The following is a 21,744-nucleotide window of genomic DNA, read 5'->3' as shown; positions in this document are numbered from 1 at the left end:
TACATTTATTAGTATGATGGAAAGGCCAAAAAAGCCAATCCATTTTCAAATGTTCATACCAATTTTACTGCCAACAGTACACATCATATTTCTTGTCAGATTTTTTTCTTATTTCTATTTCATAGATTGTAAAATTAATTTTCAGTAGAGTGTGTTATGATCCATTTGGCAAAGTGTAATGTTTCTCAAAACCACTACTAGGGTTGCCACAAAAGTTAATGATTTAAGCAATGCGCATAAAGTCTCCAGTTTACCTGCCTGGTCAAAACAGAAAACGTTGAGCAGGTTCCTGTACTTAAGAATTACTATTTATCACATGTAAACTTTTAGCACAAGTAGACAGCTATAAACGATGAACTCATGGCTCTACAATTAAAACTCCAACACTCTTCCTAAAATCACTACATACATACAAACAGACAGATATGAACAAACAAGAAGAAAAAAAATGGTTTTATGGGCTGAAAGAAAAATTGTGAAACAGTTCAACAGCGCCAGTCTTTCGGGTTGACCAAACTGTGCTTTTGGCTTGCCAGAGCTTTCTTTTCTTTTCCAAGTTCTTTCACTTCATTGCAGGAGGCACAAGGCAATTCCTATAATGGCTACAAAGTCAGTCATGGCTTAAAGGTTGCAACTTGCAGCAATTGGTAGAAGATAAACTGACTTTCTTCAGACTTCAGGTATTTGTACTGCAAAGACAGAGATGCATGACCTGTCTTTCCAGCAGTCTGCCTGCTCCTGCCCCACCACATTCATCTCCACCTATCTGGACTCCAATTTCTCCCCCTTTGTCCTGGGACTCCCTACCTACATCCATGAAACCACCCACGCCCTCCACCTCCTCCAAAACTTCCAATTCCCCGGACCCCAACACCTCATTTTCACCATGGACGTCCAGTCCCTATAGACCTGTATTCCCCATGCAGATGGCCTCAAGGCCCTCCGTTTCTTCCTGTCCCGCAGACCCGACCAGTCCCCCTCCACTGACACCCTCGTCTACCTAGCCGAACTCATCCTCATTCTCAATAACTTCCCTTTCGATTCCTCCCACTTCCTACAGACAAAGGGAGTGGCCATGGGTACCCGCATAGGCCCTAGTTGTGCCTGCCCCCTTGTAGTTTATGTGGAACATTCCCTCTTTCGCACGTACAGTGGCCCTATCCCCCACCTCTTCCTCCGTTACATTGATGACTGTATCGGGTCCACCTCATGCTCCCAAGAGGAGCTCGAACAGTTCATCCACTTCACCAACACCTTCCACTGCAACCTTAAATTCACCTGGACCATCTCCAACATATCCCTCACCTTCCTGGACCTCTCTGTCTCCATCTCAAGCAACCACCTAGAAACTGCTATCCATTTCAAGCCCACTGACTCCCACAGCTATCTAGAATACACTTCCTCCCACCCACCTTCCTGCAAAAATTCCATCCCAAATTCCCAATTCCTTTGCCTCTGCTGCATCTGCTCCCAGGATGAGGCATTCCATTCCCGTACATCCCAAATGTCCTTGTTCTTCAAGGACTGCAACTTCCCCCCTCCACCATGTCTCCCGCATTTCTCACACCTCATCCCTCACACCCTGCCCCTGCAACAACCGCCAAAAGAGAATCGCCCTAGTTCTCACATATCCCTCCATCAACCTGCAGATACAACGCATCATTCTCCGAAACTTCCGCCATCTACAAACTGACCCCACCACCAAAGACATTTTTCCATCCCTACCTTTGTCTGCCTTCCGGAGAGACCACTCTCTCCGTGACTCCCTTGTTCCCTCCATACTCCCCTCCAACCCCACCACACCCGGCACCTTCCCCTGCAACCGCAGGAAGTGCTACACCAGCCACCACATTTCCTCCCTCACCCCCATCCCAGGCCCCAAGGTGACTTTCCACATCAAGCAGATGTTCACCTGTACATCCACCAATGTGGTATACTGCATCCTCTGTACACGGTGTGACTTCCTCTACATTGGGGAAACCAAGCGGAGGCTTGGGTGCGCTGTGCAGAACACCTACACTCAATTCACAATAAACAACTGCACCTCCCAGTTGCGAACCATTTCAACGCCCCCACCCGTTCCCTAGACGACATGTCCATCCTGGGCCTCCTGCAGTGCCATAATGATGCCACCCGAAGGTTGCAGGAACAGCAACTCATATTCCGCTTGGGAACCCTGCAGCCCAATGGTATCAATGTGGACTTCACCAGCTTCAAAATCTCCCCTCCCCCCACTGCATCCCAAAACCAGCCCAGCTCGTCCCCACCTGCCTAACCTGTTCTTCTTCTCACCTGTCCCCTCCTCCCACCTCAAGATGCACCTCCATTTCCTACCTACTAACCTCATCTGGGCCCTTGACCTGTCCGTCCTCCTCGGACTGACCTATCCCCTCCCTACCTCCCCACCCACACTCTCCTCTCCACCTATCTTCTCCTCTATCCATCTTCAGTCCGCCTCCCCCTCTCTCCCTATTTATTCCAGTTCCCTCTCCCCATCCCCCTTTTCTGATGAAGGGTCTAGGCCCGAAACGTCAGCTTTTGTGCTCCTAAGATGATGCTTGGCCTGCTGTGTTCATCCAGCTCCACACTTTGTTATCTCTTATGATGGAAACTCCTTATAACTTTCACATCCATGAGCTGTTCAGCTACCCGAAACCAAAGTTGTCATCAGGCTGGTGACCTTCAGCATCCACAGCTGGTCACAATTACATAAACTAATCAGTACATTGTTGCCAGTCAATTCTCGGTATGCGTGGACACCCCGTGACATCTATAAACCTCCTCTCTCTACTGCTTGAGCAAAGCAGTACTGCAAACACAACACAATGAGATTAGTAATAATAAGATCATAAAATGTGAGGCTGGATGAACACAGCAGGCCCAGCAGCATCTCAGGAGCACAAAAGCTGACGTTTCGGGCCTAGACCCTTCATTAGTAACTTGTTTCTTTAAAATGCTGCATTTCCTTGCACAGTCTTTGTTTTTAAAAACAATCTTTTCCATTTTAATCTGTAATCAAAAATGCAGACAGTGAAATGATATGTTCTTTGCCATTGTGACAGTGTCAGAAGTCAGACAACACTAGGTTATCATTCAACACATCTACTTGAAAACACAATCTTTCAGAGTGCTGCTTTTTCGTCTGGTGAAGGAACAGCGCTCTGAAGGCTTGTGACTTTAAATAAGCCTATTGGACTATAACCTGGTATGGTGTGACTTCTGACTTTATCCATCTCTGTCCAACATCAGCACCTCCACATCTTGGCTTCACAAGTGTGAAAGTGAAACTTCTTTTACCCTTAAGCCAATAGCAAGATAGATGAATCACAAATTGGAATAGACTACAGCCTTTTGTTTTGAAATGTAAAACATAGATTTTCACATTTAATGTTTTGTGTCAGACAGAAGTTACCATGTCATGTACAAGCTAATCATTTACAATGTTGAATATAACTGTAAAATAAGGATTACAACATCCACTACATCTTCTAAACAGTGAGATCTGCATAACCCTTTCTTTGAGTGGCTCCTGAAAATACCAGTGCACAGCCTGTAGAATAAAAATTTTGGATGACAAAAAGATTGGACACTAACCCAGAAATATTCTGTTGACAGCCCTAGATGCATTTTGCCATTATGAATAGGTTATCCTTGTGGCATGAGTAGAAATAAAAATAAAAATGTAGAATAAGCGATGATAAACAATATTCAATCTAGTTTTCTGTATTGTATTTAGCTGTAAATCCTTTTCTTCAGTGAAAAGTAAATAGGCCTTGAAAACACTCTAGAATCACTAACAAACAAAATCCAACAAAATAAAAACCCACTGGTTATATCAGTGGCTTTATTCCATCGCCCCCTCCAAGAAATGATAATGACCAGAAGTGGTTGGAAGGAACAGCATTCCAAGATTATTTTGGCTACTGCACAGATTCCATTCTGGAATACAGCACATCTTGTCTGACAGATTACAGTATGGTGAACTAGGCCATCTATGTAAAATATACATTTTGTAGTTATGATATCGGCGTCATATTCTTTAGAAATTTGCACTATTAAATAACAAAGGAAAGATTTTTCCAAAAACAGAGGCAAAACACCAAAAAAGCCAAATTAGTTTGTTTTAAAATAAGCTTTGATCTGAAGTAATTGATAATTATTTTTACTGTACATCATTTTTTATTAATCCTTTAATAAGGCTGGTTACAGTGCTTGCTTCACTATTCCCAATAATGCAAACAAGAAGTAAAAAGTTTTGTTTACACAGTGGCAGGCTGGTTAGCACTGCAGCCTCATGGTGCCAGGGACCTAGGTTCAGTTCCAGCCTCAGGCAACTGGCTGTGTGGAGTTTGCACAATCTCCCCATGTCTGTGTGGGTTTGTCTGCTCCAAAGATGTGCGGGTGAGGTGGACTGACTGTGCTAAATTGCCCGTAGTGTCTAGGGCGGGAAATGCAGGGATAGGATGAAAGGTGGGGGGTGGGGGGGGTCTGAATGGGATGCTCTTCAGAGGGTTATTGTGGACTCAATGGGCCAAATGGCCTGCTTCCATGCTGCAAAGATTCTATGATTCTCGACAACAGTAGATAAAAAGTGTCCCCTAAAAACCTACTCTCAGGGCAGAATTTAATGAGTGGTTTGTGATGAATTTGGTCACAAGGAAGCCAGAGTGTGGCAGGTGTAGGACCTTGTTGCCCACCTGCCTTTCTCTGGTTAAGTCAGTGATGCAGAGACGCAGAGGGCAGATTTTACCCAGCCCCTGAACGATGTGGGCTAGTGAATGACGAGAAGCCTATTTGCATTCTCGTATCCTAGTATCTAATTTACTTCATCATTAAGCATTTTCCTATTCTCCCATTTGCCAGCCAGAAACTTGGCAACAACATTTGTTAACGTGAAAGTCAGGCTGCGTTTTTGGCGATTCCAGCTTGCCATTTCCTCCTCTGGTCCTCCATTGTGAACAGCAGTTATTAAAATCTCAGGTGCACACGGGCAGCGACAGCCTGCAACTCCATCCACACAGATTGGCACTGGATATATATGAGCCTCACTGCACAGTCTAACCCACTTACAATACAATTAACAGTTCAATGCTACATTGAGTCGTAGAATCATATAGTACGGAAGAGTCTATTTAGCCCACTGCAACACTTTGAAGCACATTGACATCTTTTACTGTAATGCTACTGGCAGTTCAGCTTACATGCAAGGTAAGTATGCATCTCAGAGAAACTAGGACCAATAGGCCATTCAGCCCAATGAGCCTACACCACCTTCAATATGATCATAGCTAATCTATCAACATCATAAGCCTGTTTTTCCTCCAAACCTGGTCAATACCTTTAATATCTAAAAAAAATTTACTCTCTCTTGAGTATAGTGACCTGGCCTCCACAGCCTTCTGTGGTAGTGAATTTCACAGGGTGACCATGCTGAGTGAACAGATGTTTCCGCATCTCAGTCCACAATGGCCCACTCCACATGTGGCTCCCAGTTCTAGAGCACCCAACCAGGGGCAACCATAATCTGTGCATCTAGTCCGAATTTTACACATTGCAATCAAATCTCTTCTCATTCATCTAAACTATACTGAATACAGTCCCAGTCATAGAATCTTGTTGTACAGAACAGGCCCTTTGGCCCATCGTGTTTGCCCTGAAAAACTGGTCTGAAACTACACTAACTCTACTTTCCAGCACTTAGACCATAACCTTGACTGTTGCGACATTTCAAGCGCTCATCCAAGTACCTTTTAAAAGTGTGAAGCTTCAACTACCCTCCAATGCATTCCAAATTCCCACCAACCTCTGAGAGAAAATGTTTTCATCAAATCCCCTCTAAACCTGTAGACTTTCACTTTAAAATTATGCCCCCTTGTTGTTTACCCTTCAACAAAGTGAGTAGCTGCTTTGCATCCGTCCTGTTCCTGCCTCTCATAATTTTTATACGTCTCTTTCAGGTCCCTCGTCAGCACTCTATGCTCTAAGGAAAATAGCACAAGCTTATCCAGCCTCTCTCCATACCTAAAAGTGCTCCATCACAGGCAACATCCTGATGAATCTCCCCTACACCACCTCCAGTGTAATTCCTTCTTATATTGTAGGGATCAGAACTGTCCTCCAGATCCCGACCAAAGACCTGTACAACTCCAAAATAGCCTCCCTGCTCTTATAATCTGTGCGACAACTGATAAAGTTAAAAAAGTGTCCCATATGCCTTCTTAAAGACCCTGTTAACCTGTCCTGCCATGCTCATGGACCGGCGGGCAAGCACTTCAAGATTCTTCCTCGTGTCTGACATGTCATTGGAAAAAGTATTAGGATGAGAGAGTAGTCAAAATGCATCATCTCAGACTTTTAAGGGTTAAACTCCACCTGCCCAATCTGTCTATATCCTCCTGTAATGTAAGACCACCTTCTTCACTGTCAACCACCCAGCCAATCTTCGTACCATCTGCAAACTTACTTCTCATCCCCCACCATATTCTCATCTATATTGATTAAATATATATCAAACACTAAAGAACCCAGCATTGATAACCGTGGTATGTCACTGGACACCAGCCTTCAAGAACACAAGCAACCTTCTATCATCACCCTTTGTCTCCTATCACTTAGCCAATTTTGGATCCAACTTGCAAAGTTATTCTGAATCCCATGTACGTTTATCTTCTTAGAAAATAAGTTAATAAAGTGTGAAGCTGGATGAACACAGCAGGCCAAGCAGTATCTCAGGAGCACAAAAGCTGACGTTTCGGGCCTAGACCCTTCATCAGAGTGCTCCTGAGATGCTGCTTGGCCTGCTGTGTTCATTCAGCTTCACACTTCATTATCTCGGATTCTCCAGCATCTGCAGTTCCCATTATCACTGATACGTTTATCTTCTTTATCGGTCTCCGATGAAGGATGTTGTCAAAGGCTTTGCTGAAATCAGTATGAACTACATCAATCGAAATACCCTCTTCCACACACTTGGTCACATCCTTGAAAAATTCTACCAAATTTATAAGGTATGGTTGTGATTGTCCTGCACTAGAGTGTGCTACATACTTCCATAAGTCAAGGACCAGCATCAACCTGCAGCTGTTGTGGAATTGATCCCTGCTGTGGAGATGGTATAGATACCTTCATGATTCAACAAAGGTGCAGGACAGTCACAGTCACTCATCTTGCATGAATGCTGGACAGATGAGACAGCAGTTGTAATACTGTAGTCTGTCCAGAGATGGGAGGCCAGAAAGCCACATGACGCTATCCAATGTACCCCCAAAGCAAAGCCCATTCCAATGGGGCCAACACAGGTCCGAGACCAGTCTGTTGACATCAGGTTTCTATGGCGGTCCTGGCTGGGGCTTCATAGCTGTATTGTCCTTACAGAGGATGGCACTTCATCCTCTGCTCCAAACAACTAGATAAAAATCTGAGGCTACAGAATGACGATGAGGATAAGTGAGAGCTGCAGCATTGTGCACAGGAAAAAGATGCGGATGTTCTTCAGGTGAAACAGCACTTTCACCATCCTTGAGTGCAGCAGGTTCAGCCAAATGAATACAGACACAGCTTCTTTGTGAACACCTTCATTCATTGAAACTGGGGTGCATGACATCATCTCATACTGATTGTGAACATCTTGATGCTGCTGATGACAGCATCTGCTGTATAATCTGCTGTTACAAATTAATGAAAGACTTGACGACGTGATGTTCCCTCATTCAATCAGAATGATGTTTCAAGCTGGTATGGGTATTATGGAAAGGACAGCTAAAGATGACTAGCCTCTCTATCTTCATGCTCGCTGTTGCAGCTAAAATGGCATTTAATCATCAACGGTCCGTGAGTGAAAGTGAAAATATGTTTAAAAAAATGATTATGCATCCAGAATGAAGTGTCTCCCATGTCACTCATTTGCCCTTGCAAGGTCTGCTTTTCCCTTCACCTTTTCCTATGCCTACGTACAGTCTCAGGTCTCCAGGGGAGGTGGGGAAAGCCTACCCTATTGTGGAATATTTTGTGCTTTGAATTTTGGGCAGGTGACCCTGGGGATTTTTATGGCTTCAAGGTCCAGAGATGATGAATATGTCCTTCCCAGATGCAACTTCATCCTCCTTGGACTTTAATTCCCACACAAGGCTCAGTTGTGGCATGCAGCGTGAAGGTATAGAGAGCTCAACTTCGTCTACAGTATCCTAAGAAGAGACTGCTGGGGAGGCTGTATGTGGCACCTACTAGCACTACCCTGTCTCCTTGTGAAGAGAAGCCATCAGGGAGGTCAGGTCAAAGTCCTCCCACTCAGCTCCCCCACCCACATTGCATTGCCTTGCTGGATTGTTGAGAGTACAGGTCTGTGCATGCATCCAGCAGATACTGAACATGCCAGAGCTGGCTCTTTCCATGGCATCTATACGCTCACATGCCAGATGTAGCATAATACAAATGCCAATGAGGTATACCAACTGAATCTGTTTGCCCAGTGCCTCCAATAAGCCAGTTCAATGCTCACATGACTGCCTGTGCATTTGGTGGAAGTTGTTAATGGCTGACAGGATAAGCTCATCTCCTGTCCATGGCTGAGCAGGTGTCTGGTTTATTGCAGTCCTCTGAGTGCCAGTGACCTGGGATTTTTGTCTCATGACAAGTTGCAGAAATGTGGCAGTGATGTGCTCACCAGCATGTGTTCCCAACTCTCAGCTAACTAAAATAATATAAAGGTGTTAGTATCTAAGTTTGTGGCAAGTGCAGGAGGCAGCCTTGCTGGTGCATCCACTGAGTGATCAAATCTTCTTCCTCAGACATGTCGGATGAGATGTCTTGCAGGGCTGTTCGCTTGAGGGCAGTGACCCTGCAGATGCCATTGCTACCTGCAGGAGACAGAAGACATAATGAGTTGTAAGATGGGTGTTTACATTTGAGCATGTTAACAAGGTATTCACAGCAGCCATAACAGGAGAGCAACACAATACTTCGAAACAAATTTTCCTTGCTTACTGGAACATGGAAATTTCACCATCACCATGAGTGGTTTCTATCCCCTCCTACTAAGACAAGGATTGCTTCCTCGTAGGGAGTGGGGAGATGGATGTTAAGCATCCCATCACCTGTCTAAGTTCTCTCTGCTATAATGTTGACCATTTTTCGCTGAAATGAGGCAAAAACAGTGATTGAATGAGATGAAAGTGGCTGGTGCAGTTGTTGGTGTAGGTGCAAAATGGGGAGAAAAGTGATGTGGTGTCCCAAGTGAGTGAGTAGGTAATTTCGAGGCATGCAAGGTTTGTGGTATGGTATGTTTGGGTGAGTGAGAATGAGCAAGGGAAAATGTTGTATATAATAGGGAGTGTGGCAGAGCATGAGCGTTGGTAGGAGATCTCTGCAATAGCAGGGTTACAATGAGTGTGAGATGGCAAAACAAAGATGGCACTTACCCTCACAGAATGGACAGTGTCATTAAGATTCTTGTAGTATTGATGGGCGCTTCTTCAGATTTTGAAAACAGCACTGAGCCAGCAAGGCCTGGTGCTGTGCTCTTCTCTGGCAATCCTGGGGAAAGAGGATAGCTCTCCTCTGCACCACCCCATCTTCAAGGGTCCTGTTAGCAAAGTGGAATCATAACCATGCTAGGGCATTCCAAACAGAGCATTTGACCTGGATGCATGACTGCATTTTAATTACGATGTTGGCACCAGGAATCCCAAGAGGCCTGGCTGTGGCAAGTACCTCAGCTGCTGGCAAGCAGAAGATAGCTTCAGCAGGGCACCACATTTCCACATAGTCTACAGCTCATAAAGGAAAGTTGTGGAGTACAGCACAAGAAACGTCGCTAGGCCTCAAAGAGAGAAACCCTCCATGAAACTCCTAGAAACTGACAGAGCTAATTTCTGGTAAAATCTGCAAAAGTCAGAGTGCTACTGCAGACACGATAAGCCAAATGGCCTCCTCCTGCACCAGAACAATTCCATGATCCTGTGATTCATGAATGAACTTCCTGTCCTGCTCCAAATTCAAGTGGTGAATTGACTCAGGGGCAGGCAGGGGGCTACAAGTCAGAAAGCAGGAGAAATATACATTGGTATATTTGCTTGCAGTCTGACTTTCGGGATGATTTCCTTTATTCAAAGGCACTGCACTACCAGAATGAGGAATACAACATCAGGAAAGGCCTGAGAACTAATGCCCTGCTCTTTCCTAGAACCCCCTTCATACTTATCTATTCCCCATGAATCCATCCCACCATCACTCATTTCTGACTGGGTCCAAGGCAATCCTAGACCTTAAGTGGCTGTGACACTGGAAGAAAAAATGCCTCACTGGTGGTGCTGCCAAACAATACACAGCTGCCAACCTTTCAACTCTCTTCCTTGAATCTGGGGAAGGCCCATCAAGGCTGAGTTAAATGTCTTCCTGGCACATAATTCAGTGGGCATTCCCAAAATAAAACAACAAGGAGCTCTCCTTAGCTTCCCAACTCCCCCCTTGTCCAGCTCTCCTCTTGTTTACATTAAATGCGCTCCAGTATTTCCAGAGTTCTGACAGAAAGTAATTTTAAAAAAAACCAATGCACTTCCATTCTCGTTTCACATTCAGTCTTGTGTTTAAACTGCCATCAATTTTTTTTACTGCTTAACAAAGACAGAGTTAAAGTCTTACCAAGAGTGCTGAAAGTAATTTAAATACATTTGTCTCATTGCTAAATATGTCTTCATGTGACTAAAAACAATGAAGGATTTTGTCGGATGGCAGTTCAGTTTGGTGTTTTATTAACATGTATTCACAAAGAATTTATTCATACCAAGTTCTAAATAAACAAATCCACAAGTTGGAATGCCCTTCTGTTACATAACAGATGCTACAAAACACTATGTAGTCTTATTAAACTAGTCCTCAGATATATCTTTCACGTGTTTTGAAAATAAAAATCACTGCAAAACATATCAACAAAAATCGCAAAATCGAATATAGGTTGTTACAGGTTTAACAAGTCAGCTTTCATTGAATCTCAACAGTGTCGAAACAGGCCCTTTGGCCCAACAAATCCACACCAACCTTCAGAGCTACCCAGACCCATCTCCCTATAACCCACCTAATCTATACATTCCTGAACACTATGGACAATTTCGCATGGCCAATTCATCTGGCCTGCACATCTTTGGACTTTGGGAGGAAACCAGAGCACCTGGAGGAAATCCACGCAGACACGGGCAGAACGTGCAAACTCCGCACATACAGTCACCCAAGGCTGGAATCAAACCCTGGTCCCTGGTGCTGTGAGGCAGCACTGAGCCACTGTGCACTTTATAGTATAACACTTTCAAACAGCATGAAAGATTTGAAAGTTGAACATTTTAATGTTTGCAACATGTTTTATCAAATTAATCTATTCTACATACAATCTTATTCATTTAAAAAACAGCCTTTGTGAATGTATGACTAAAAAGATGATGAACTAATATTACAAAGAACAAAATGGTTACTGAAACTTCTTCATATCTGTTACATTATTCTTCTGATTGGTACAGAGGAAAGCATTCAATTTCCTAAAGGGTTAATTTCTTGATACACCTCCATTACTACATATGACTGCCAATATACTCATAAGTATTGAAGTTAATCTTGCTAAATGATCTTGCAAGAAGTCACATCTTTGAAACATAACCTAAAATATATCAGCTTTAAAGCTGAATTAAATGCAAACAATAAGAAATATTATTATATGGATTATTATATTATGAATAATAACTGATCCTAAGAAACTAAAGATCCTTTTAGGAACTGAAAGTATCAACAGCCCAAGCACATCTGAAAAATGCGTATGCCTGGAGAGCCGTTTAGAAGTCAGTGGGTTTACACTGTAATCCCTACATAAGACGTGATTATGAGAATCTACAGGCAAATCACATATGTTCACTACACACGCAATACTATCACATCTGTTTGCATCGATAATTCAATGTTAGAACTAGGATGGGTCAAGCTTAAATTTGAGTTGATCTTGAATCTGGTTTAATAGAGTTAGCTTCACTCATGTTGGACTGTTTTCCTCACAAGAAAATATCAATATTCCAATTTATCATTGAGTTGGTAGAGGAAAACAGCAATATTGCAGTTTGGATATAGTTCAGCTTGTGTGGAAGGTCATTATTCAATCCAATTAGAGGTGAGCAAAGGAAAAATATGAACATTTTATTTGAATGGAAATAGACTGACAGGAAATTTTCTGCTTCCTTAAATACTGTCTACATTCATCAATATATATTGCATGTTAAGGAAGCATAGTCGAAGGACTATAGGCATCTCTGTTCATTAGAGAAAGACAATGGGTTATATATACCACAAGTGTAGGGTAAGGCAAAGAGGCAGGCCTCCATAAACTACCACATTTGGTATGAGGACTGAATTGGCACTACTGGCTTTATTCTATATGTCACTTTAGTCATCTAGCCAGCCAAGCTAACCAACTGCCCCCAATTTATGCACAAATTTACTGAGTAAATACAATACATAGACAACAGGTCATTTTAGATCAAGAAACATCTGTTCACTCATTAAGAAAATACTATTATGCAGAATCCACTATTGTTCAATACTTATTTTAAGCTATGACATGGAAACAGAAAATGCTGCAGATACTCAGGTCAAGCAGCAACTGTTTAATGTTTCAGGTTGAGATGAACTTTCAGAACTAACTCAGAATCCTTACAGTGTGGTAGCAGATCATTCGGTCCAGCGAGTCCACACCAACCCTCTGAAAGGCATCTCACCAGCACCCCCGTCCCTCCCCCGCCACCGACGCTGTCCCTGTAACCTTGCATTTCCCATGGCTATCCACGTAACCTGCACATCCCTAGACACTACAGGCAGTTTAGCATGGCCAATCCACCTCACGTGCACATCTTTGGACTATGAAAGGAAACCAGAGCACCCGGAGGAAAACCACATAGACACAGGGAGAATGGGCAAACTCCACACAGACAGACAGTCACCCAAGTCTGGACTTGGACCCAGGTCTCTGGCACTGTGAAGTAGCAGTGCTAAGCACTGAGCCACCGTGCCATCTTGATCTGAAACATTAACTCTTTTTCCAGTTGTTTCTCACTACAGATGCTGTCTAATCTACTGAGTGCTTATAGCATATTTTAATTCTCATATCATATTTATGCAGAGATGATTTACTTCTTTACTATTTGAAATCTTACGTACCAGGTACCTATTCATAACATCTTGAGCATTTCAGTACAACATGTGCAATCCTTTAGCCTGGAGCTCCTCATTGTTTAATAGTTTTGAAGTAAATGTCAATAAATCATGCCTGCGATTACCTTTTTTGGAGTCATAAGAAATTGAATTTGTACAATGAAACAAAATTAGCATTCAGCCATTCTTCTGTTCTGAAGAATAAGCAAAGCATCTGCTGCAAAATTATTATTACACAGAAAGCATACACATTGCACAAGAATTTAGGTTAGTAGTTCAAGTGTCTAATTAACACAAACTAATTGATTTTGAAAACTGATTCCCTTTTGCATAAAATGCATTCTTCTTTCTAGTCAGTTATACATAATGAATATTAATAGTATAAAACACAAATACACTGCAATTATTCAGTTAACACAAAAAAGTTCAACAACAATTTATCATTCTGTTCATATAGGTCACAAATTTTTGTGCATTTATTCATATACAATTTATAAACAATTAAATAATCTCTGACAGCAATACAAGTTCTTAAAAATAGTTGAATTTGTGTAGATTACATAGAATGACAGAATGCTTCATTTCACACTATTACAAACGGTTCATATTTTAAACCACAGTTAACGCTATCATCTGAAACCTCACTCATCCAGAGCATTGGATAGTAACTTCATGCCCATGACTTTAAGTCAGTGTACATTTATGTAGTGAAATTATTTGAAAAGTGCACAGTGCAAATTATTGTCAAAGGCTGCAATACATTGTACTTTTATACCATACTTACAATATATGGTACCATTTTTAAAAATATACATTCAAAACTTACTGCCTTTGTGAAGTAGACTTTCAATAACAACAGTTTAATTGGGCACAGTATATCAAAAAAGGAAACGGTTTTTCATAAAAAGTCATTAATGAAATATTATAAATTTTATACATATTCAGTTGTACATGGCAGTCTATTCAGCTGGTATATTTTTTTGTTTGTTTGGTTTGTTTTACTATAACAGCTTTGACATTTATTATTTTCAGAATAACTTGATTGCCCTGCCAAACAATGATAGACTTTTTGAAGTATTATTGTTTACTTACACTTCAGAACCAGCTACTAGAGTCATGAGAGCTCAAAACAGGTGGGGTGCAAATTCTCTTCTCATTAGTGAATCAACAGAAATTTTATGACCTGCCATCAGCTTTCAATGTTTATTTTATTTGTTCTGGTGAAACATCATACTTAATCCAAATTTACACTTACCATGTGAATTTCAACACATAATTTTTATGTCAGTCCAGTATCATAGCCACAACGCTACTGTATCACATTATACAGGCATTCATCATTAATGGAAGGCAGCACAATGAGACATCAAAATTAAGCATCAGTTTACACATGCTGAAGTCGCAATCACTCCCAGGATGGACTTTCCACAAGGAGAGAAGTAGGGATAATCAGAAAGAACACATTTGCACTCCATTCGCTCACACTCCTTAGCAGCAAGATTAAGAGCAGAATTGGCAGAGTCCAGGTTGCATGCTTGCTCTTTTGGTTGTAAATAGAAAAGACCCTTGATGAAGGAAAGCAAATGACCAAAAACAAGGGTAAAGAAAACCATAAAAAGGCATTTATATAAACTATGCCCTGGCATTCAGTAGCTGGCCAATAGTCATAGTAAACTGGTCTATTTAAACAATTAGTAGATAAGCATTTTTAATGGTGGAAAAGATAAAACAAGGAACATTACCCTAATAAAGTTTTCATTGTGTAATAATATTGTTAAAATTACTTTTACCATTGAAAAGATTTATAAAATGGATGTGGGTGTGGAGACATTTTGCATCTAAAATATAGTTAACTGGTAATATACTACTGTCTAATATTAACCAGAATGAAACACTATAAAACACTGCAATCCTATCATTTGATAAATTCACCAGGGCCAAACTATTAATCTCAAATTTGGTGGCTCTTAAAATGGAGAAATTGGCTATCGTAAGAAAGAGCCAAAAACAAATGAACTACTTGATGTGCAATGAGCTTGACATTGATTAGAAATAGTCAAATTGAATAGTAGAACAGAAGTCTGTTAAAAGATTAGTAAATTCAGACTTGGAATGAGATTTTAAATCATTCAACATCCATCCATTTTCAAAATTAAAACAGGGCTCCTAAATGTTTCTAACTTTTGTTACGCAAGATATAGGAGATCCTAAAAATCACTAGATTGCTGTGTTATTATGCTGTTTTAGAAATATGATGTCTTCTTCTATGTTTACTGTCTGGCTTTTTTTTTAATATCTGGAAATGAGTACTTGGAAATTGCATTCTTATATCTTTTACACAGCAAATAACTAAAATTTGTAAAGCACTTCCTAAAAGAATGTGGTGGAGACAGATTCAAACTTAGCTTTCCAAAAGGAATTGGGTAAGCACCTGAAGAAAAATGAAACTACAGCACCGCAGACAAAGGTTGGAGTAATTGTACTAGTTGTTACACTCTTACAGGGAATTGGCACCAATGGTATTCTATGATTCTCATATAAAACATTGCTTAAAGCATTCAAATTTATTGTGTAAAAGTCAGTCACCAGAACACTCCTCAAAATCTAAATGAAAAATAACTGCTAAAGTGATATGATTAGGAGCTAGGTTACAAGATAGAAGTGCTGTACTCTTTGAATTTGGTACTTCTGCGAAAACTGCGCACATAATTTATATATTATTCATACATATTTGTCGGGGCAATACAGTTTGTGCCTTATAATTTGCATTCAAATTATTTTGAAAAATTAGAATGTGGTTTAGACCTTAGAGTTCTTAACCTTTCTCCATTTTATCTAATAAGCATATAGTAGTTCAGCAAGATAAAAATGAGCGTTTGAATCTACAAATATAAAGAATTCTACAAAAGCACCATTTAAGCATTTTTGTTTTGTTACACCCAGTCTGACTGGATTTCATACGAAAACCAGCAAACAGCAGTAGATACAGCTGATAGATGTTTGAAATATCAGGGAGTTGACGGCTATGCTGAGATGACGTGAAAGAAATTTGAGGCGTAGTACAGATCAGCCTTGATCTTGTTGAATGGCAGGGCAAGCTTGAGATGCTGAATGGTATTCCTCCTGCTATTTCCTATGTTTTTATAGTCTTATATTCATTGTCAAATGTGTCAATTTTAAACTAAACTAGTTATCAATAATGACATTTTTTATATAAGCAATGATAGGGAGATAAAGGCCTGTGATTGATAAGCCTCCTTCACCTTTAAGTGGGATAATAATTATAAGTCTTTATGGCTTAGCCAGTTTCTGTACGATTGCATTCTTATACCCGTTACACAGCAAATAGCTAAAATTTGAAAAGCCCTTCCTAAAAGAATGTGGTGAAGACAGATTCAAACTTGGCTTTCCAAAAGGAATTGCATAAGCACCTGAAGAAAAATGAAATTGCAGCACGGCAGGAAAAGGTCAGAGTAATTGTACTAGTTGTGTTACTCTTACAGGGAATTGGCGCCAACGTAATGGGCCAAATGGTATTCTATGATTCTCATATAAAACATTGCATAACAGCATTCAAATTTATTGTGTAAAAGTCAATCACCAGATGGAAGTCATACACCATACAGATGGAAGTCCCAGATTTGACCTGTAGTCCATACAGACTTGATTGAAATGTGGGGCAACATTGGCTACGATTGCTAAGCTGAGGCGCTAAGATTGGTGTTGGTGTCAGATTAAGAAAAGAAAAAAATCAGTTAGAGTTTCTGTGCCTGATAGTAGCATTGTCAAATACGTGCAGATGTGGCTATTCGGCAAAGACATATGCATTATGAACTCCTCATAGTGGAGGCGAACAACATGGATGGGCAGATGCACAGCAATCGGGAATGTGTCACACAGAAATTAACAGTCTATGCATGAGAGATGTTCCTTTTAAAGGTGCATGCACATGCCATCAATCTTAAAGGCAGCACACAATGCAACAAGCTGGCCACAAATAGCAAAGTTAGAGGGAACTAAATCAGTCACTGTGCTAATTTGTACAAAGAGAGTACATCATACATGCAATGCAGTAATGTTTCAAACATTTAGCTTGCTTCTGGAACACTTTCTAACAATGGCTTCAGAGGATGCTACAAGGCTGTGCACAATTTCAATGCATTAACCCTTCCTTTTATTGCATGTAGCTCATGCCAAAATATTAAAATAGAAACTAAATTTACAAAATCGGTTATTCTATTTTTCTTTGTAGTTCCAATTCAAATACAAGTTCTGACTCAGAAAAGAAAGAGCCAATACTTAGTCTAGCTGACACAGAACCAGAACACTTTACACTGCAACTTAGTTGATAGCACAGTTGCCCCTGAGTCATAAGGATACAGATTTAAATTCAGTTCTAAGGACTGAATACAAAAATAAAGGCTGACTTTCTAGTGCAATTCTGAGGGAGTGCTGTACTGCAGGAGATGCTGTATCTTGAATGACATGTTAAACTGAGAGTTTCTCTCTTTGCTCAGGTGGGTGTGAAAAACGTTAAAGCACTATCCGGAACAGAAGTGGGGATATCTGCAGTGAAGAGTTTTGAAATGTGAAAAATCAGATGAGAAATTTCGATCTTTCTTCCTTTACAGTATTTTAAAACAAGTGAATCGTGTCCATAAAGATAAATTCCTCATGTCATTCATTTTACTAAATTGATTTTTTTAATAATGCACTGTCTCCTTTTTGCAAATGGCTACTAGCCTGAGACACCTTGGGTGATGGATTTCAACTAATATCATTCAACTTTGGCACAAATAGCTCAAGGAGGCCGATATGGAGGGAGAAGAAAACAACAAAACCTACAAAGATAAACAACAGTAGTTCACCTCAACAAAGTAAGTTGTCTGTTCAGTTCAAAAGTCACAGAATTTTCAACTCTCTGACACAAATGGTACTTATTCTCCATTGAAAAACGATATTAAAAATACTTGATAAAAATAAATTGGAAATTTATGCTGTAAGTATGTTATGTTTTGATAGTTTAACGAAAGAATACGTCTTCACATCAATTGTAAACATCAAAAAAGTGACAATTCCTTCTTAATTGCTAAATTCTATTTTTTTAATGAGTGTTGCAATGTTTTAGAGAAAAGTATACGCTATTGTAATGTCAAAGTTTGCGTCCAAATTGTTGCGGTGAAGTTTGTAATCTTTGTTAGGGAGTTGAAACACATGTATAAATGACAATCACCAGTACAACCATGTACAGGACAATATACTTTCTGAAATTCAAAACTGCAATGATCATTTATCAAATGGAGAGTCAAATGAGACATTAATCATATTTTCCATCTGAAATTTTAATTCTACAGATCATTTATGAATAATCACAATTAAAGCTAATCACAGACAAGACAGCAAATTATTATTAACATCAGTTTGGGGAATTACAATATGCAATGACGTTCTAAATACTTGAATAAATACTGACAAAGAACATATGTGAAATGTTAATCATTTTAAATTTCCCATACCAACAAATAACCCATTGAAAATATGAAGATTCAATTTAAACTCCAAAACTTAAATAACTGTATGTACAGAGACCATAATACAAATAAAAATAAATTGTAATAATTGGAGAAAGCATTATATTTTGTACCGCTACATGAAAATGCTATTGTTAGAGTAAACATGCAAAACTAAAATATCTTTGAAAATGTTAAAAATAAAATGAAGCTTCAAAACTGTCATGCAACACCATGTTTTTCTATGATGCGCAGTACAAATCACAACTTACACGTACAACATGTCTCTGAATGATTCTGCTAAATCTTGAGTTTGTTCTAAGTGTTTCCTGAGATCGTACATATAATTTTTATTTTAAGCTGCACTAAAATACCAATTTTGTTTCTACGTACCATGTAAAGAGCAGTTTTGTGTTTATGTCAATTCATGCAAAATGGTTTGTTTATGCTGAAGTCAGAATGAAATAGTATGTAATTCTGCTTTCCAGCATTCATCTAACATAACATATATAGATAGCACTGCTCCAACATAATGTTGTACAAATGCATCTGCCATAAATCTTTAATGGAATTATGCTGGCATTCACATGAATATCCTTCTTCACACACAGATATAACTCTATTTCAAATAAAATAATCCATGCAATTAATTTCAATTGTTTTAACACATGTTACAATATAGCTTGAAATTCGAATGTTTAAATATGCATCGCAATTGACTACTTTGGATAACGTATTTCAAAGATTTTCAACACATCAGTTTTCTTCACAGAACAATTTGGAATGATATGACATGAGAAAATTCTGCATCCTATTAAGCATCAAGTTTAGAAAAATAGCTGGATCAAACTGCAGAAGGTACAGCTCAGATTTGATTTTAGCAGTTTTAGATTACAAACTATGTAGGCCAACCAGCAGGGATACTGTCTCCTCACATGATAATCAATTGAAACTGGAGTGTGTCTTGCCATACCCCAGCAATCGGCTCTGGTCTCTGGCCAATCAGGATGACACGTGAACTGCCTAATCCTTTCTTTGTGCGATACATAAAACTCTGTTGTCACTGCTGGTTTTTCATGAATTGCCTGTGAAAGCCTGTCTGATTTCTTGAAGATGACAGCCACACTGAATGTTTGCCGTCCATTGTGCAAATGCCTGTGTGACTACAAGATTAAAGTACTAATGAATATATCTCTAATCACATGTCCACGTTATAAATTTGCCTTAGGCCACAACAGATTAGGATTTAATCCTACAGAAGCTATAAGCAATTATTAAGGATATCCTACCTCACTCAACAAAAAAAATATAGTCTAGATATAACTGCTGCATCACAAAAACATAATAGTCCATGCCCAGTGCACTTGAGATTATGCTGCGTACTAACCTTTTCTTTTATGTTGTTTTTGTTTCTTCAAAATAATCAGTTAAAACAAAATTTAATTGATGTTTGGAAGTATTGTCACATTCATAAAATAATTTCGAAATGTTTAGAAATTATTTTATGAATGTTGAAAGCTCTTGAACTACATAAAAAAACTAAGCATTAAGCGTATGTCAATAGTGCTCTATGAACCTTGATACTAAATTACACTGTCACATCAAACAATATGCAGCATCTTTTTTATCTAGTCATGCTTTGTGGTTACCCGCTCACTTATTTTTGTACTGATAAAACAAAAATTGTAATCAAGGATCCTACCATTGTTCTACATTGCCAGGCTTTTAAAAAATGCATGAAAATCCATTTTTGTTCTAATTTTAGTTTAGATTGTGATCAAAATATTTACCTACTACAACTAAAATAATCTTTCACCACAATGTTCCCAAAGAAGAAAACATTGTGTACAACATTCAAGTCCATAGAACCATAGTCCATAGCTAATATCAAAAAAGATCACATACATACATATGCATGCTTGTTCTATATGATTTAGTGAATTCCTTTCTTGATTAACTCTAAACAACATTTGTCTGCTGGGTACATGTGTTCAATGTTCTTTTTTGTTGGCCTTAAATGAAATAAAGGTTTTTTTTAATGAGTTAACCAAACAAGGAGAAGTTGTTTGAACCCATATGGTTTTCTTCTGTACCATGAACACCACTGTATGAACAATCCAGAAAGTCTTTAATGTACAGTCACAGGTAGAATCTGGGAGAGTGAGTGATGGGTGTGAGGAGAATCAAATCAAAGATAATTTGGGTGCAAATTAAGATAGTAAAGAGAGGAAACATCATGAGAGTTAGTATGCAAAAGTTGCTTTTAAAATAAGAAGTATCTGAAAGTAACAGCAAAATGTGGCAAAACAAACCAAGAGCTGTTAAAATATTATTTTTAAAACAGTTAAGTTGCCTGAACGTATGCACAGATAATCTTGAAGATGCTTCACTGAACAAACAGAAATTGCATTTCCTCTCCTCCATGTTAACATCTTCACTTTGCGATGTTCCTCTACCCAACAAATGCTGCCAGCAAAAACAAACTGTAGTAGTCATTTCCCAGGCTGGCATGCCAGGGCTTCTGCTCACCTATGTACTCAGAGACACCAGGAAATAGAAGTAACCTCAAAACCAGCAGGAGCGCCAAGGAATAATTCTTCAAGTTTGTCATGACAAAATGCTCACTCCACCTAGTCAAATTACATGTAAAACCAAATGTTGGCTTTTAGCCAATATTCTGACGAGTCATAGTATTTGTGCATTTCGGATTTTGGTCACTGAATGTAAAAAGATTTTTCTGATATATATATATATATATGTGTGTGTGTTTTACTCAAATATTGGAATGATTTGCAGTGGGCGTTTCTAAACTAGATGGGAGCACGCGCGTATTACACGGTCAATTCCCTCTCCAAAAAAAAGTTGAAGGTTTTGAAAAAAAGAAAGTAGACTACTGCAATACGCTAATGTCAATCTCTCAGAAGAAGTGCAAAGGGCCAATATCTTGTTCATTTATGTTAACGTCAAATAGAGAACACGAAGCACACATTACAAGGTCAAAACATTTCGGGTGTAATCAACAACACTACATATCAGACATCACAAAGTAACA

The 21,744-nt window shown here is 39.5% G+C and overlaps 1 protein-coding gene across 12 annotated transcripts in view; it reads right to left on the bottom strand.

Moving 5' to 3' along the window:
• Positions 1-21,744, bottom strand: part of mef2cb (myocyte enhancer factor 2cb) — a 301,354-nt gene that overhangs the window by 223,638 nt on the left and 55,972 nt on the right. The gene's annotated exons all lie outside the window — the stretch shown is intronic.

This window comes from Stegostoma tigrinum, chromosome 3, assembly GCF_030684315.1.
Source record: "Stegostoma tigrinum isolate sSteTig4 chromosome 3, sSteTig4.hap1, whole genome shotgun sequence".
NCBI lineage: Eukaryota > Metazoa > Chordata > Chondrichthyes > Orectolobiformes > Stegostomatidae > Stegostoma > Stegostoma tigrinum.
Note: the sequence above shows the minus strand (reverse complement) of the source record. Positions and strands in the feature narration are given on the sequence as shown.